This window comes from Oryzias latipes, chromosome 7 (genome assembly GCF_053564925.1).
Source record: "Oryzias latipes strain Hd-rR chromosome 7, Olatipes_Hd-rR_3.1".
In the NCBI taxonomy this organism is placed as follows: Eukaryota; Metazoa; Chordata; class Actinopteri; order Beloniformes; family Adrianichthyidae; genus Oryzias; species Oryzias latipes.
This window is the reverse complement of record NC_136243.1, coordinates 9,501,095-9,517,770: the sequence shown is the minus strand read 5'-3', so window position 1 is coordinate 9,517,770 and position 16,676 is coordinate 9,501,095. Positions and strand designations below refer to the sequence as shown.

The 16,676-nt window shown below is 42.1% G+C and overlaps 2 long non-coding RNA genes across 3 annotated transcripts; both read left to right on the top strand.

Annotated features, from left to right (window-relative positions):
• The first annotated feature begins 946 nt into the window (after nucleotides 1-946).
• On the top strand, nucleotides 947-6,166 carry LOC144994032 (uncharacterized). Its single transcript, XR_013657406.1, has 2 exons — nucleotides 947-3,765; nucleotides 4,117-6,166. It is a non-coding gene; the product is annotated as an uncharacterized LOC144994032 (long non-coding RNA).
• A 1,357-nt stretch (nucleotides 6,167-7,523) lies between these two features.
• On the top strand, nucleotides 7,524-11,176 carry LOC144994031 (uncharacterized). Of its 2 annotated transcripts, XR_013657404.1 has the most exons (5): nucleotides 7,524-7,662; nucleotides 8,663-8,745; nucleotides 9,031-9,124; nucleotides 9,470-9,581; nucleotides 11,113-11,176. It is a non-coding gene; the product is annotated as an uncharacterized LOC144994031 (long non-coding RNA). The 2 variants fall into 2 exon arrangements; XR_013657405.1 differs by lacking the exon at nucleotides 8,663-8,745 and having other exon boundaries at nucleotides 7,567-7,662.
• The last annotated feature ends 5,500 nt before the right edge of the window (nucleotides 11,177-16,676 follow it).

Here is a 16,676-nt window from a genome sequence, read left to right as displayed (position 1 = left end):
TATCCGGTCTTTTGGAACCGACATACCCAGAGTAACCAAGTTCAGGCGGATTTCAACAAGAGTTCAGGGTTAAAGTCAGGGTAGTTTAAACAGGCTTCCTGGAATACCCCCCTGATTTAAAAAGCCAAAAAAGTCTCAGCCTCATATTTAATGTTCATTTTGGTTTACGTTTAGTTTTCAGCCATGGCTGATTTAAATTTGGAAAGGCTAATACTTTTGTTCATAATTTAAAAAAAATATAAGTTTTATTTACGATTTTACATCAAATGTATCCAGTTAAAGAGGGTTATACCATGGTCCGGGTGAATACTCGATTCTGATTGGCTGCTGGGTATGCGTTAAAACCTGATAACCGCACGGTGAAAAAAGAAGTTCCGGTTGGCTAGCTTAAATGATTTGTATCACTGCGCCGGCTTCTGTAAAACAACCTTTTGCTTCATCATCTGGACAAAAACAAGCGGTAAGCGATTAACTTTCCCTCTGAATTGATGCTTTATTCAACCCATCGGGACGATCAGCATATATATATCGCCGAATCTTGACTGCAGCGGTGGTGCTGCGCGACGCGGACTATATGTTATATATATGTACTATATGTTACGTGATGCGGCGCATTTATGAGAAAAATAATCCAAATCGAAAAAAAAAACAAGAATTAAGGACTAAAACCTGGTTAATATGTATTGCTTTTGTAAGTGACCATGGTATAAGCGGGTTAATGGCCTTCGAAGTGTGCGGTTACTACTTTTTAACGCACTTCGCGGCTTCCACGCAGGCTTCCACGGCGTGCGTTAAAAAGTAGTAACGGCACACTTCGTCGGCCATTAACCCTTACGTATACACTAAAGGGATTTAAAATGAACATGGAAAAGTGGTGGGAGTCCATTTTTCATCTGTTTGACGTTTACAAAGACATTTTTGTCAGGTTCCGAAGAATTTATCACAAAATTTAAAGTAAACATCCGGATTAATATATTTCTACATCAGATATACTTTAAATGTCAAGTTTTTTCAAAGATTATAATTTTAATTATTCAGCTTCTTATTATTTGGGGGAAATTTTACATTCACCACACTAAATGACGATTTATCGTATTTCGGGCAGATACTCGAAGCAGTGTTTTCAGGTAAATACCCCAGGGCGGTTCAGTTAATTAACTCACCTGCTCAGCGTCCTATTTAAGCCAGGTGCGCAGTTGTTCATTCTTTCTTACCTTCAGCGCTCATTCTTCGCCGGTCTCCGAGGCCGCGGGTCTCCGTCTCTTTCGGCGTCTTGCTGTGTTCCCCCGTCCTTCGGATGGATGATCCCCATCTTTCTGATGTGGGGTTTTCGTTTCGCCGCGTCTGCTCTCCTTAATTTCTCCTCCGATCCGCGGGCGGCTGACGGCGCACTGCGCGTTCGTTTCGCCGCAGTCGCGTGCGTCTGCAAGGGGTGTGCTTTCCGCGATGTTCTGGATGTCCGTGCCCCCCCGATCAGGAGTAGTCCGGGTCTTCTCGTCTGCCGTGGTCACCCCAATTATCCACGGTGAGCATCATGCGGTACTTTTCCCGTGTAGTTTTCTATGGCTGCGTCTCACTTCCTGTTTACTTCGGTGACGTCACGCCCCTAAGGACCCTGGGAATTGTGGTTTTGACTCCGGGTCCTTCATGATGCGCTTCTGATTCCTTTTCTGCTGCGTAGTTCTGTGTCGTCCGGTTGTTTTTTTTCAGGGGTTGTGGGGTCCTTTCTGTGGTTGTGAAGGCTGGCAGTCCTCGTTTGGACAGGTTTCTCATGCTGGCTGAATTTATCGTGGCTTTTAGCATTTGTTTTCTGTTGCTGTTTTGTTCTTTGGGAGCTGTGTGTACATCTTATCTTTAATTTGATGCTGGCTTTATTATTATGGCGTTTCTTCTGTTTGTTTTCTTCGTTGTTGTAGCTGCTGGTTAGTTAGAATGTGAATCAGTGTCTCTTGGACCCGTCTCTGCTCTGTGGACATTTTTCCCTATGATTGGTCTCTCTTATGCAGCGTCTGTGGCTCATTTTCTTCACTCAGCGATCCTCGTTCATTGCCCCCGCACATTCTGCATCTGGTTCTGCTTCGCCTGTTTTTCCCCGCTCTGTGTACCCCAGTGGGTCCTGCCCTGTCCTCAGGGACTTGCGTCGGCCGCATTAGTGAGTGTGTCGGTCTCGTCGCGGCCTTGTTTTCTCGGCTGGACAGTTAATTTGTTATTCTCTCTCTAGTTTGGTTGGAGGTTTGTGGGGGCTATGTGATGGATTCTTCCGGGGCATCGTTTTCAAAGCCGCCACTGAGGGTGGCCCCTAGGAAGTGTTCAGGTTGACGTGACTTGATCTGGACCTGTTAGCGCCTCGCAGTTAATCTTCTGGGCATCAGTGGCCTGGTTCCCCATGCGCCTTCAGGATTAGTATACATTTTCTTCAGCTCCCCATGCTGTCTCCACGATTTTCCTCCGAACGCGATATAAGGCTGAGGATGACTGTCACTGATGGTCTCACTGTTCTGCCTCTATGCCTCTCAGTGGCGTCTCTTGGCCTTCAGTTGGCGCTCGAGGTGTTTGCCGGTTTGCCTTTCCGTTGTCGTGGCAGTCCTCATAAAATCGACTTTATCGCCCTGTACTGGATATTTGTAGGCGATGGGTGCCCTTCATTTTGCATGTTATTGATGATTTCTTGGTGGACAACTTTCCTCTGTATCCCTGGTCTTTTGAATCTCTGTGAAAAAAAAAAAAAAAAAAAAAAAAAAAAAAAAAAAAAAAAAAAAAAAAACTTTATTTTCAAAATTGGGTTTCCACGTTATCTATAATGTATGGTCCTCCACCCGTCCGGATTTCTTTTTCTTCTATAGATTTGGGTGGTTCATTGATGCTTGTCTCTCCCCATTATGTCATCTCTAGCTTTTGTGCAGCATGTCGTTTATTCAAATTTTGGTTGGATATGATTCGTCAATGATTGGGCCACCTGACATTTGCTGTAGCTTTGGTCCTATGGTCATCCGTTCATCTTGTGTTCTTGTTCTGGGTTGTTCGATCCTGGGCCACGTGTTCCTGTTCTGGATTTTCGTGTTTTGTTTGATCTTTCCCTCTCTATGCCTGGAGTGGTTTTGTGATACCTGTTGTGTCTTCAGGCTCCCTCCACTTGTTCTCCTGAGTCTGCGCCTTCTGGTTTGGGGGAAAAGGATTTAAGAAGAGTGGTTTGTGTTTGTCCGGCCGCCAGAATCTACGGCTCTGATGGTTCTTAAGGGGTCGTCCGGTTATTTCATCCTTGGAGATTATATTAAGGCTGTTTCAATATTAAATGATAGTATTGTGTCATCGGTTGACTTGGTTAATGTTTAAATAACACCTTGAGCAACTTCTACCCTGACCGTAGGAAATATATATCACTTGCGCTCTCAAGCTTAGTTCAAGAGTTAAATCTTGTGTCCACAAGTCAGTCTACTATCTGCTTTTTTTTTTAAGCAGATGACACTCTGCTAGATGCATCCCCATTTAGAGGCTTGTTATACTCCGCCTCTAAATGCTTAAGGTTCAGTCTAGCAAAAATACTATCAAAACCTATGATCCCTCATGGCTCTCAAGTTCTCTTTTGCAGTATCCAGTCGCCCTTGGCTAATTAAAAAATTTGAGAACCACTTATATCAAATACAAGGCATCAAATCCAGCCGAGCTGTAATCCTTTGCCACGTGGGATGTTGACCTTCCTCATCTACAAATCTCCTTGGCTACTCTTCCCATCTACTACTCCTACTCCTCGATGGCCTCCTGAAGGTGCGTCCCTCTGAAACTGTCAAAGGTTACTTTTCTCATCATTGGAATATATAAAAAATTGGTGTTAAGATTTCGTGCAGGTCATATATTTCACTATCATTTCACTGTTGGAATTTGTAATTATGGTGGTTCCTAGGGTGCGATAAATCCACAATGGGTCTTTACCTTTACTATCTACTAAATTTCACTTTCTCAGATTTGTTTTTTAAAAGCACTGTTATTTAATTTATCTCAATCATTTTGAAACTGATCAGTTTCTGGGTTATTTATATATTCTTGTCAAGACTAATACTGCTTTGTTTTTATCTATGCATCGCATCCTGAGCCTGCGAACACCTACGCCCCGATCAGCTTCTCCGTTTCCAGGAAATGATGTCACCCATGCATTCCTTGATCTGGTGCTGCAACGATGACTGCTCGACGTACCTATTGCTGCACTGAAAGGGACGGGGCGTTGGACCTCCTCTGCATTCCAATGACACTTCTGACTGAATTAATTAATCAATGTCAACCGCAGAATGAATGTAAATTCTTCGATTATAGATGTTAAAAGAAAATTATAGCCAGGTGGAAGCCTCAAAATTTAGGTTGCTCTAAGTTGTATCATAGTCTGCGAGGAGCTCGAATCTGGTTCTTAAGCTCATTTGTTTGTAGTATGCCAATGAAGCATAGTAATTATGGGCGTTGAACTCGTTCTTAATATTGGGATGGAACCTCATTATATGGATGTTCCTTGAGCGCTTATAATTGGTATGCCAAATGGAGAAAATTATGGCTGTTAAGCTCGTTCGTGGTACTGTCGTTGGGAGCTTCGAAATAATGGATGTTACTTAAGCGCGTGTATATATAGTTGCCAAAATGGAAGAGTTTATGGCCATCAAACTTGTTCTTGGTTTAATAGAAGTTCCAATAATGGCTGTTAAGCATGTCATACGCCATCGGAAGCTTTGGATTGGATGTTAAGTTAGTGTATCATACGGGTTGTTTGGCGGTTTAAATTATAGTTCTGCACAGCGTTTTGCGGAAGTGAGCTTACGTTCTAAGATCACGTATAAGTAATTTTATGTTGGCTCCCCTTTTATTTCTTTCCCTCTCTCTTTCAGATAGTATGTTCCTCTAGTGGTTTCCACGAACGGGAGCGACCCTACGGTCAATGGTGCCGGGTCACACATAGCAGATCCACTAGATAGCATGTCCCCTTCGTGGCGCTGTACTCGAACGGGGCGGCCCAACGGTCAATGGTGCCGGGTCACACATAGCAGATCCACTAGATAGCATGTCCCCTTCGTGGCGCTGTACTCGAACGGGGGCGGCCCAACGGTCAATGGTGCCGGGTCACACATAGCAAATCCACTAGATAGCATGTTCCCTTCGTGGCGCTGTACTCGAACGGGGGCGGCCCAACGGTCAATGGTGCCGGGTCACACATAGTAGATCCACTAGTTAGCATGTTCCCTTCGTGGCGCTGTACTCGAACGGGGGCGGCCCAAACGGTCAATGGTGCCGGGTCACACATAGCAAATCCACTAGATAGCATGTTCCCTTCGTGGCGCTGTACTCGAACGGGGGCGGCCCAACGGTCAATGGTGCCGGGTCACACATAGTAGATCCACTAGTTAGCATGTTCCCTTCGTGGCGCTGTACTCGAACGGGGGCGGCCCAAACGGTCAATGGTGCCGGGTCACACATAGCAGATCCACTAGATAGCATGTTCCCTTCGTGGCGCTGTACTCGAACGGGGGCGGCCCAAACGGTCAATGGTGCCGGGTCACACATAGCAGTCATACTGGGAAATGAAATGAAAATGGAATGCTGCCGAAAACACACCCCATTTTATTACACACTGATTATACATTCACATTTTCTCTTCTTCTGGATGATTTTAGTGTTGGGGGTTTTGTAACCCAAAGTTTTATGGAAATTTTATGGAATTTTATGGAAGTTTTATGGAATTGAACGGAGCCTTATGCCAAACGAAAATATGTGAATGCCAACTTAAAGAATGTGGAAAAATGTCAAATAAATATTTCTTACTGCAAGAGTTGTCTGACTGAAATGACGATTTATCGTATTTCGGGCAGATACTCGAAGCAGTGTTTTCAGGTAAATACCCCAGGGCGGTTCAGTTAATTAACTCACCTGCTCAGCGTCCTATTTAAGCCAGGTGCGCAGTTGTTCATTCTTTCTTACCTTCAGCGCTCATTCTTCGCCCCACCCTCCTCCCCGGCTTCCACCTGTGGGCTCCGTAAAGGGGGGTTTTGTTACCCGAAAGTTTTATGGAAATTTTATGGAATTTTATGGAAGTTTTATGGAATTGAACGGAGCCTTATGCCAAACGAAAATATGTGAATGCCAACTTAAAGAATGTGGAAAAATGTCAAATAAATATTTCTTACTGCAAGAGTTGTCTGACTGAAATAGTCCAACTTCCAACCCTGTTTTAATTTTTTCATCTGACCTTAAAACTATAGTGCAATACTATAGAACAAATGCAAAATGTGATTTTATCTGTTAAAAGTTTTTTATTTTAAATATTATTTTATTCTATGGTTGATAAGAAAACCTCTGGGTTGTAAATGTTGATTGTTGCTGTGCCAGCACATTATTTCTAGTGTGTTCTTGACCTATTTTCGCATGTCTGTAAATGTCAATAAAGTTTGAAGAAAAAAACAAGTTGACGTAATTTCCTGTGTGACAGCGCACAGAAGTGATACCACAAAAAAAACAAAACACCCGCTACAGAAAAAAAACAAAACACCCGCCACATATGAGGGTAAAAATGTGTCAAAAAGAACGCACTTGTAGATTTGATTTGAGAACTTGTAATATAGAATGTGAATACTTGTGCATCAAAAATCTGCATCTGTGTGTAAAAATCTTCTGCTGTGAAGTGACAAATTTCCAATTGCATGTGTTCATTTAGAGTTACAACTTCAAATCTGTGATTCCAACTGCTCAAATGTGCTTCTCCGTGTGCTCCAATCTGCTGCCGCAAATCACAGGTGTGCTACAACTGCGCTCTGACTTCTGACACATTCCTTGCGAGAAACTTGAGTCAAAAGTGATCTGTGTCCGATAATGGGACTAGGGGGGGAGGGAGGGTAAGAGGAGACGGAGTCAACCAATCAGAGTGCTGGATTCGGAGAACTTGGTCAAGTTAGAAAGATCTTCACAGATTCACACTTCCTGCTTCAATAACTCTTATGATAAACGTTCAAATGTGACAGCAAGTCTCTCAATCATTTTGTATGAACACAGAGAGTTATGGAGTTAATTCAGTCTCAATAATCAGAAATGCACACAACCGGTTTTACAAATGCACACGCTCCGATTCACAAATGTCATTTTATGCAAACGTGAAAAATAAATTCGGAAATACACACCCTGTGTTTCACAAACACACAGATTGTGTTTCACAAATGCACACTAAATGTTTTACAAATGCACAATAAGTGTTTCTCACAAATGTGCACACTGTTTTTCACAAAAACATTTTAGAAATTCACAATAAATGTATCAGAAATGCACAGTAAGTGCTTCACAAACATGATTTTTAGGTACACATGTGATGTGAACTCACAGATCATTCGAATTGCAGACTGTGCATTCAAAATCCCGTTCTCGTTTGTGAATCTCCCCGTGTGTGTGAGAGATTTTTCTACGGTGAATATTGAGACTCATCTGACGGAGCGGGTCAACTAATCTCACCATTGGCTAGTGAATCTGTCAATCAAACTCATAGGCAAAGCAGGCGGGTTCGCTTTTAGCCAATCGAATGGCCCCTTACACTCCTCACTTTCAAAGTGACGAGGGAGGGAGCTGTTCAGCACAGCAGTTGAGAGGACGCGGGCGGCAAACATGGCGGAGAGGTCTTCTGAACGGGATCAGTCTCAGCCCGTAAGTAATGCATTTATTTGATCATTCCCTCGTTGTACGTCCTGTAATGTTATTGAACACTAAGTTGAAGCGTTCTCCTTAGCCAAGTGACATGTGTGAATGCTTTATGAACACTGCAGCCGAGTCGTTTGCAGAGTACCCCCACCGCAAATTAGCTTAGCTTTGTTTTGCTTAGCCTGTGCAAGTTGTGGCTGCCTGTGAGTGTGAGTGAAGTTCAAGCCGGTGTCGGTTCAAGCTAGCATCTATAGCCAATGATCTGTAGGTTGTTAACATGATTCATAAGGAACTAAGGGGAAAAGCATGCCGGATTTACAGCAGCAAAGAAAGTTTAATAAAAAGTATTGATTTGGAGACGGGGATTTGTTTAAACACTGATGCTATGCTATGCTAACTAGCTAGTTGTTCCGTGTGCTGCCTTTATGTAAACGCGATCCGGGTTAAAGTTAGACACAGCATTTTCACAACCCAGACTTTAAGACTGGGTGGATATGTGCAACAAAGTTAATTCATATGACATTCATCATGAAAACGGCATTTTTTAAATATAACATACATGAATCCACTGTTGAATGAAAGAAGCCTCATTAAGTTTCTAACGTTAGAACCCGTATTGTGCTGACCAGCCCTGTGAGATTGTGTCAGAGTGACAGCCACTAAATTCCCCGTATCTCTACTTCCAATGACGTAATGACAAGAATCCCAAACATTATGTTTTTAGGCTGTTTTGTAGTCGATAAGTAGTCACAGAAAGGGTGGATGGGAGAAATCAGCTGTCAACAGTGATTTGAGTAGAAGTTACTGTAAGTATTACACACAGGCTTCCTGTGATCAGTGTCTTGTCTCTGATTTTTTTTAAAGGTGTTCTTTAATACAAGCTCAAGTAATCATAGCAAGAGTGTTTTAAAAAATTCCCCTTTCATATATTTGAAAATTATGTAATTTAAGATCAGACAGCTAAATTATCTAATCCATGTTTGTTGTGTTTTTATTTATTCTCTAGGAATTACTGAAGCGTGACAGCGTGACAATCTTTTGTTCCTCGTGCCATCAGGCAATACGACTCTCTGGCAGGGCATCTTACAAGTAATTTCTTTTAATTTTACCCACTGATTTTCCAATTATTTACCTTTTTTTATCAATCTTTTTATTTTGTAATATTTCTATTTGTAATGAATGTGTGTTTGTGTTTTTTTTAAGATGGCCATTTAAAAAAAATTTCCTCAGGGATTATTAAATACCCTTTTATTCTATTCTATTTCATATTTTATCATCCTATTGTATTACTGTTTTACCTGTCAATTGGGAATTTAGCATTTTTGCCGCTGTAAATATCTGTCAGTTGAAAGTATTTGTACTTGTATTCCATAGATCTTGTACCTGAGAAGATAGCAGACAACAACTGTGCAGACACCCACTTGGCCTTCTTCAGTGACGCTGTGAACGTTTATGGCTTTCCTCTGAGGTATTCATGTCATTCATAAAGAAATATTTTATTCACATATCAGGCAGTATAAGTACTTGGTTATTTGTACAAAAATAAAATTACTTTTTTTAGACTCCTCTCCATAAACAAAGGCAACTCTAAAACTTTCCCCTCATGAATAACATTTTACCCCCCCTTAACAGTCTCTCTCACCTCCTTTTTTTCCTCAGTGATACATGTAACCCACTCCTGCAATTTTTTTAACCTAGAAATTCTACTTATTGGCATCATGCATAAGAACATTACATTTTAAACTGATGTGTACCGTATTGGCGATGCATTTGTAATTATGTGTTTGAGACATGATTTTCATGTTATTGTCAGGGTGAGAGGAGATCACGGAGGAGAAAATGTGGGCATAGCCGAGTTAATGCTCACAGTACGTACAACTGACACAAACGGCTTCATTGTGGGAAAAGTGTACACACAATCAACGGTGAGTTGAACCTAGTTTTAGAAGCTTTAATATATACACAGGGCTCCAGACTGCATCCATTTGGTCGCATTTTGCGACCAAGATTTGAGAGTGTGCGACTGAATTTTACACCCAGTCGCACATGTGCTACCAGTAAATTTGCCTCCCCCACCCTCCGTATTTTTTATACATTAAACATGAAAGGAGCACGTCAATGATCGATGAAATGAGAGATGAAATCATCAATGAGACGCGAGCGAACACGCACGCAGGCAGACACACACTCGCGCGAATACTCATGAGACTGGAGCACACGCGAGCACACACTCGCGTTTCATTGAGTGATGCCTGAGGCGGCCAATGCGTCTGAGAAGAATAGGGAAAGTCATTGCAAGTGGCTAAAATGTGTGGAGGGGCGGGGCCTAGAGATAATCGAGCGCGTAAACATCCGTGGGAAGGAAACGGAGACAAATATCATCACAACCTGATATGTGCGTCTGAGCTATGAGCAAGCGAACTATTGATTCGTTCTTCCGACCTGCAGCTAGTGTACCAGTGACAGAGTGTACAGCAGGGGTCTCAAACTCGCATGAAATCGAAGCTGCAGCGAGACTGAAAGAGACCAGGAATTAGGAATTGTCCTTAACATTCAATTTCGTTTTAATATGCCTCTCCCCCTAAGTATGAGCTGTCTTTTATAATTATTTTAATGTTTTGTAATGGATGTAGCCTTTTTTTAATCAGTTGGTATTTTAAATTATTTTAATTGATCGGTGAACTACAAAAAACCCATCAGGACGCATGTCCCATAATGCATTGTTTTTTAGTCTGTAGGGCAACTTTTAGTCAGTTCAATACTAAATTTCCAGCTGCATTCGCTCTGATTGGGGTCTTGCTTCCACCCCTTTCTCGTGATATTTTTGTTTTGATTGACAGGTGATGTTGGAGCAAAAACAAAAATATACGTCACACACCAGGTGATCTGTGCAGCGTTGCGTCCATCTGGGTGATCTCAAACACGCTTATTGTGCATCTTGGCTGCACCTATTTGGTGTCACCAACATGAATTTCCATCCTCTAATATTTACATACATTTAAGTATTATTTGAAACTGTGAAATTACGAAAGGTTACTACGGTAATCACTTGTTACTAAAAACTTTTTTTTATTCTAAATGTATGGTATTTTTTTTACTATTTTTACTTAGTTGTACTGTCGTGACAGCGATGGTGCTGTCAGTTTACCTTCATGTTGCATCTTCAAAAGTGCAGAATAAAATGTGACACTGAATTAGAAACAGCACATTGTAATTTCTGCATCTATTATTAAAGTATTTATTAGTAATACAGTGGAAATTAGTAGATTTGGTTAGAATGTTGATTTACGGTATGCGCCCCTAAATTTTCTGGTTGTGCCCCTAAAATTTTCAGTTAGGGGCCACTATGCTCCTAGTGACAAAAGTTAGTCTGGAGCCCTGATACATAAAAGTGAATGATGTATTAAAAATAAATCTGACAATATAATATTTCTTTTTGCTTTTTTTCAAATACAGGATTGAGCTCCTCTGGTGTGATGTCTTCATGACTGTTACTGGTTTATATTACAACATCCTGCTCTCTCCTGAGGACGAAGACTTTCTCAATATCAGTCACATCACGTATTCTGCTGCCATTACATTTTTCTACCATGCATTCAGGCCAGTTTGGATGTCTTTAGTGACGCGTGGGACAGCCATCCAATCAGGACGGAGCAAAGCATGACACCAAATCAGCTGTGGCAGTTGGGCTTGACCCAGAACCCTGTTTCTGATCCCCGGGTAAATGCTTTATTTAATCTCACTGTACTGGACAACTGATTTGTGTGCAGTTTGACTAAAGTGGAAAGTATCAAGAAGAGTATCATGAAATCATAATGACTACAGTGAATTTTCATCGAAAATGAATGAAAAGGATTATTGTTGTGTGGTGCAAACAATTTCCCTAAATTGTTTGTTTGTAGGAAGAATAGCACATCTGCAAATTCAAAATGCATCACAATGCATGGCATTATGAGCCATCAGATGTACTAATGTCACTACTTTGTTAAGGTTCACTTATTTGCAAATTATAAACAGTTATGGAGATATGAGGTCTGCCTGCCAGCAACAATATAAGTTATTATTAGTCGGTCACTGTTCCTACATAATCTAAAACACAAAAAAAACAGTGCTGTTCATAAACAGTATCTTTTTTTTTTTTGTCAGGGTATGCTGGTTCCAGAGATTGAATGGGAGGAGAGTGGATCCATGACTGAACCTCATCCTGGGATCAATGTCTTGGTATGGGACAGTCCCCTTTTGGGTCCACAAATGTTGGAACTGCAAGACGACATCAATCCATTGTGGAATTCAGACCGTTTGGGAGTGGACCTACATCTTTACTGTCCAGTGTGTTTAGAACTTAATTTAGGCGACATAATTACATACAGAAGAAGAGAGACTGAGCGGGGCAAGACAGAGTTCAAATCAATACTGCTGTATTGTTCAAGGGACTTCATTGTATGTAAGGAAGTTATGAAAATTAGTTCCAGTTTAAATAAAATTCAAATCAGTAGAGATCCCACATTTGCTTAAATTTTGATGTTTTAATCTGTCCATGTTTTCACTGAATTTTACTCTGCAATAAAGGGTGAATGTTTGCACTTTGTTGTTCTATGACCATCTTTTGTTGTGTAGTATTTAACCAGCTATAAAACCCAGAGAGATGAGGATCTTTTTTGCAAGGGTGACCTGGCCAAGAGGTGTATATGTATATGGTTACAATATAAAATCAATGACATTTGAGTTATTAAAAAAATAAAATTAAGGTCAAGCAAAGTGACTTCGGGCTGAGCAGGGGAGGTGTATTGGGTATCTGTGATTGACAGTGAGATGAACTTGAGGTAATGTAGTCCCACTGCGTGGTACGGAGCAAAGTGATGCCAGTTTCTCCACAAAACCTGTGGAAGTTGAAGATTTTTCTCCTCCACCTTCATATGATCAAAACCGTGTCTGAGTGTTGAAATGACGCTAGCATGAAAGCTAAGAGAATAACGTACAATCCCGAGTGAAACATTCATTTTAAATCTCATGACCAGTACAGAGTTCGATGGATTCAATGTCAACTGCATTCAACCACTGTTGCCTTGCTTCCAGGTCCACTGAAAAGTTGCACAAGCCAGTAATTTTTGACAACCGAAGGCAATAAACCGACAAGCCATGCTAAGACTAACACGCTAACGACCGACTGGTACAGAATCAAATATGGGCGGGGCTTTTGCCACCCGCAGAAAGCGTAGAGAAAGTGTAAGGGGCCATTCGATTGGCTAAAAGCGAACCCGCCTGCTTTGCCTATGAGTTTGATTGACAGATTCACTAGCCAATGGTGAGATTAGTTGACCCGCTCCGTCAGATGAGTCTCAATATTCACCGTAGAAAAATCTCTCACACACACGGGGAGATTCACAAACGAGAACGGGATTTTGAATGCACAGTCTGCAATTCGAATGATCTGTGAGTTCACATCACATGTGTACCTAAAAATCATGTTTGTGAAGCACCTACTGTGTATTTCTGATACATTTATTGTGAATTTCTAAAATGTTTTTGTGAAACACAGTGTGCACATTTGTGAGAAACACTTATTGTGCATTTGTAAAACATTTAGTGTGCATTTGTGAAACACAATCTGTGTGTTTGTGAAACACAGGGTGTGTATTTCCGAATTTATTTTTCACGTTTGCATAAAATGACATTTGTGAATCGGAGCGTGTGCATTTGTAAAACCGGTTGTGTGCATTTCTGATTATTGAGACTGAATTAACTCCATAGAGAGTGAACTAAAAATGCATTTCTACAGAAAAACTTAGTTTTCTCCTGCATTTTAATGAGAAATGATCTCTTCGTGCTTTAAATGCAGACATGCAGCTAGATGGCTGCAAACGGACAGGATCAGATGATCATCTTTGTTGTAGCAGGACAACAGGGCCAGGGCTATTGAGCAGCTTTATTATAAATCATATGGATAAACATTTGAAATAAACATATTAGATTAGATAAATGCGTTCTCCGCGACGTTCCAGGCGACAGCGCGGCGGCTCGCGGCTGTGGCGGACTCAGCCCGCTGAGGAACGGCTGGCCGCTGACGGAGCGAGGGCGTAGCGTGTCGCTGGTACGCGACACCGCGGCCAGACGCCGAGCTCCGCGGAGGAAAGAAGAAACGAGGATCCCGCTGACCGACGGCGGAGCACGCCTGTCGCTTGCGGGTGCTCAGCGCTCGTCCAGCGGCATCCTCGGTCTCTCCTATGGCCTCTCCTTCCTCCGCGGACCTCGGCGGCTGGCAGCGGTGTGACACCGCGCTATATATGCCCTCGCTCAGCGGCCAGCCGCCGAGCTCCGGAGGAAATAAGAAGCAAGGATCCCGCTGACAGACGGCGAGGTCTACGCCCTCGCTCAGCGGAGGAAAGAAGAAGCGAGGATCCCGCTGGCCGACGGCGGGGCACGCCTGTCGCTCGCGCATACCCAGCCGTCGCTCAGCGGGCTGAGTCCGCCACAGCCGCGCGCCGCCGCGCTGTCGCCTGGAACGTCGCGGAGAACGCATTTATCTAATCTAATATATTTTTTTCAAATGTTTATCCATATGATTTATAATAAAGCTGCTCAATAGCCCTGGCCCTGTTGTCCTGCTACAACAAAGATGATCATCTGATCCTGTCCGTTTGCAGCCATCTAGCTGCATGTCTGCATTTAAAGCACGAAGAGATCATTTATCATTAAAATGCAGGAGAAAACTAAGTTTTTCTGTAGAAATGCATTTTTAGTTCACTCTCTGTGTTCATACAAAATGATTGAGAGACTTGCTGTCACATTTGAACGTTTATCATAAGAGTTATTGAAGCAGGAAGTGTGAATCTGTGAAGATCTTTCTAACTTGACCAAGTTCTCCGAATCCAGCACTCTGATTGGTTGACTCCGTCTCCTCCTACCCTCCCTCCCCCCCTAGTCCCATTATCGGACACAGATCACTTTTGACTCAAGTTTCTCGCAAGGAATGTGTCAGAAGTCAGAGCACAGTTGTAGCACACCTGTGATTTGCGGCAGCAGATTGGAGCACACGGAGAAGCACATTTGAGCAGTTGGAATCACAGATTTGAAGTTGTAACTCTAAATGAACACATGCAATTGGAAATTTGTCACTTCACAGCAGAAGATTTTTACACACAGATGCAGATTTTTGATGCACAAGTATTCACATTCTATATTACAAGTTCTCAAATCAAATCTACAAGTGCGTTCTTTTTGACACATTTTTACCTTCATAGCCACAGACCATCAGTGTTAAATGAACAGTTGCAGCTAAAAAAGTCAGTTGAAAACGTGTTGTATCTTTGGCGCCCCCTGCTGGCGCAGATGTCACAGACGTTTTTATACTACACAGAGTTAAGAAAATATTTAACCTTTTTAGTTAGCAGACGTCTTTTTAAACAATGCTAGTGTTCCTTAAGGTTACTAAAACTATTTTTTACTCTATAATATGTACACAGACTGTCTTGCAGTACGGCTTAAATGCAAGCTAAGTTAGGTAACCAAGAGGGAGGAACTTTAAAAAATAAAAATTAACATTATAAATTTGATATAAGAATTGAAAGTGAGAAAAAAATGTGGACAGAAATTTGATGTTCAAATAAGCTAATCACAACAAAGTAAAGTTCAGCTATATTCTACACATCTATTGAAAAATGTCAACAGCTTTGCTTGAGGGAATAAAAAGCTGTTGGTTGAAAACCCTGGAAAGTAAAGGTTGATCAGCGCTCTCAAATTGTCCTTACAAAAAGTCTCTAGAAATACACTACATTACCAAAAGTATTGGCTCACCCATCTAAATGACCAGAATCAGGTGTCCTAATCACTTGGTCTGGCCACATGTGTTTAGAATCAATCGCTTAGGCATGCAGACGGTTTTTACAAACATTTGTGAAAGAACGCAACAAATCTAGTGGTGACATTTCCTCGCTCCTAAATCTTCCACAGTCAGCTGTCAGCTCTATCAGAACAAATTGGAAAAGTTTGGGAACAACAGCAACTCAGCCACCAAGTGGTGGACCATGTAAACTGATAGAGAGGGGTCAGTGGATGCTGAAGCTCATAGTGCAAAGAGGTCAAAGACTTTCTGAAGTCAACTGCTACAGATCTCCAAACATGTGACCCTCAGATCAGCCCAAGTACAGCACGCAGAGAGCTTCATGGAATGGGTTTCCATGACAGAGCAGCTGCATCAAAGCAACACATCACCAAGTGTAATGCATTGGATGCAGTGGTGTGAAGCACACCGCCACTGGACTCTAGAACAGGGGAAACACCTTCTATAGAGTGATGAATCATGCTTTGGTTTGGAGGTTGGCAGGAGAACGGTACATTTCTTACTGCATTGTGCCCAGACTGAAATTTGGTGGAGGAGGTATTATGGTGTGGGGTTGTTCTTCAGGACTTAGTTCCAGTGAAAGGAACTCTGAATGCTTCAGGTACCAAAACATTTTGGACATTTCCATGCTCCTGACCTTGTGGGAACAGTTTGGAGCGGGAACATGAATGTGCATCAGAGCACAAAGCAAGGTCCATAAAGACATGGATGACAGAGTCTGGTGTGGATGAACCTGACGGGCCTGCACAGAGTCCTGACCTGAACCCAATAGAACACCTTTGGGATGTATTAGAGCAAAAAGTGAGAGCCAGGCCTTCTCCACCAACATCAGTGTGTGACCTCACCAATGCACTTTTGGAGGAATGGTCAAAAATTCCTATAAACACACTCCTCAACCTTCTGGACAGTCTTCCCAGAAGAGTTGAAGCTGTAATGGCTGCAAAAGGTGAACCAACATCAAATTGAACTCTATGGGTTAGGAATGGGATGACACTTCAGTTCATATGTGAGGCAAGGCAGGTAGTATACTTTTAGTAATATAGCGTATGTTTATTAGACAAAGAAGAATCTCAGCTATAGTATAACTATCTTTGATGATCCAACCCCACCCCCACCCGTTGACCTGACACCTTTAGGACGGCGCTACAGGTCGATCAATTCACACTCCAACACACTCCCA